The following is a 2,500-nucleotide window of genomic DNA, read 5'->3' as shown; positions in this document are numbered from 1 at the left end:
AGTAGCAGCTATTTATTAAGTAATTCAAATTTATTAAGATAAGTAAATAAACAAACAAGTAAATGAATAGATGAATAAACACACATGATTTATTTCAGTCGAATTCCAAAGTTCTACTAAAATAAATCATATATATATATGATTTATTTTAATATAATTCCAAAATTTCCCTTTGTGTCAGGTATAATAGAGGTCGGTGAAAAATTGCCCCCCCCCCCCCTTCATGTCCGTTACCGACTGTTTGATAACGTACTGTTCAAATATTTTTTTTTTTTCTCTTTCTTATTTTACCAAACCTGTGATTAATTAAAGGCTTTGTACGCTATACATTTCTTTCTTTTATCTCTACCAAAGTGATGTAGAGTGATTTGATTTATTTAAAGGAATAATAGGTTCCGTTTGATATAGCCCTGCAACGCGTTTGTACATATAGACAGAACTGCATGGAGGCTGTGTGTAAGTATAGAGTGTATTTTATGAAGAATCTAAGTGCCAAGGGATTTACGTTATCTATCTATATATACCCATATCTATATATATACTTATCTATCTAAATATCTACCTATCTATCTATCTATCTTTATGTATATATTGTGCACTGATCTTACATCCTGTTCGATGATAGATATTTTAGGCGATTAAATTGATAATGACAAACACAGAACATGGACACATTAATTGCAGATATGAACTAAGTACAACCATGAGAAGATTTAGCGTGTTTGTAGCGAGCATTAACATATCAGAAAGAGGAGGAGAAAAAGTCCAAATATAAAATGGTGACTGAGAGCCGCCATATTGTGGAAATATCATTTCTTGTATTTCTTCTTTTTCTTTGTGTTATTCCGAACGAAAGAGTCAGTGTCAACAAATCATATTCACTTGACTGTATTTGATTAAAATAGCGACATATTTACCATTGTGCGTATTGTTACGTAGTGTGCATGGTTACTTGTATATAATTTTTTGTGATAAGTGATGAATTTACGGATAATGATTTAGACAAGTGGTCTATAATCCATACATATCAGTTTCATGCAAGGTTTCTCATGAATTAGAAATGGATATAACCGATATTGTACTCATACATCACTGTCTCTGAAACCACGTTCATATGGATTTATGTCCGTCTCAGTCTCATTTCTCCTTTGTTTTCCTTCTTTCTTCCACCTTTTCCCTTTTACTCACGTCCCTCGCGCTCTGCCAAATGCATTTGTCAAAACGGCCTCCCCTTCTGTCACCTTTGCTTAGGAAACGTCATCACAAGGAGGGAGTGCCAAGCTCAAAACTGACCTAGTGTTTTTTTGTTTTTTTTTATCATTCTTTCTTTTTTAATTTCTCTCGCATTTTTTTTTCTTTCTACCTCTTGGACCTAAGGCGTCGCAGCAACGGCAGAAGATACAGGCGTTCCAGCGTAAAGAAAACCATGAGTATGAGTATGAGTACTTACTGTGGCGGTTTTCCTTTCGAGTATGACTCTCGGTCCAGGAGGTGAGGGAAGGTTTATCATGGCTACTGATGATGCCTGTACGAATCGGGTCGAAGTTTTACCAAACTGGGTCAGATTTTGCAAGATTTTATGTGCTCTCCGTTCCTGGCACCGTCTGTTTGGTGGTTGCTTGTGTGTGTGTGTGTGTGTGTATATATATATATATATATATATATATATATATATATATATACATATATATACATATATATATGTATATATATATATTTATATATATATATATATGGAGTCTGACCGGAAAATTAATTAAAGTTATGTATACATATACATATATATACAATTATATATATATATATATATATATATATACATATATAATTCCTTTTCCTGTTAGACGCCACTGGTCATGGCAAATATTTCAGGTTGATTTTTTTTTTTTTTTTTTTTTTTTTTTTTTTTTTTTTTTTTGCTTGCTTTTCCGGTTTCTCAGGACGGAAATGTATATCATAGCAAATGAGGTCCTGTAAAAGTATTCTCATGAGTGTCGTTGTTGTTTTTTCCCCACTCCCCCACTGCTCTCAGGACATGCTTTGCCTCACGTAATGTGTCTTTTTTGCGCCGTGGCATCTGACACAAATGCTGACGAGATTGGCACAGCATGCTCTCTCACGCCAGCCTTTGTTATTGTGACTCCCTGGAACCAGTGCCAACATTGAGACCCAGACCGTGGTTTTAGAGTCTTAATACATCTTAAGGACTGCTCTTTCATCTTGATCCTCAGTTAAAAGAATCTTTTAGAATTAATTTTCACATACGGCAGTGAGCAAAACATCGAGTGACCTCTGCACTTTCTGAACATACTGCAGCTCTAAACGGAGATATGGGACTCAATGACTGTAGTGCGTGACAAAAAAACAAACAATTTTTTGTTTATGTATTTGCGCCATGTCGAAACTGACCTGAATTCCCAATTTGGTCCTTGGATTGTTAATGGTCTCGTTATATTTTTCGCTTGATTACAGGATATTACAAGAAATGGTAAGGTTTGGT

Source organism: Penaeus chinensis, chromosome 36 (assembly GCF_019202785.1).
Source record: "Penaeus chinensis breed Huanghai No. 1 chromosome 36, ASM1920278v2, whole genome shotgun sequence".
In the NCBI taxonomy this organism is placed as follows: Eukaryota; Metazoa; Arthropoda; class Malacostraca; order Decapoda; family Penaeidae; genus Penaeus; species Penaeus chinensis.
The sequence above is the reverse complement of the archived record's forward strand: the minus strand, read 5'-3'. Positions refer to the sequence as shown.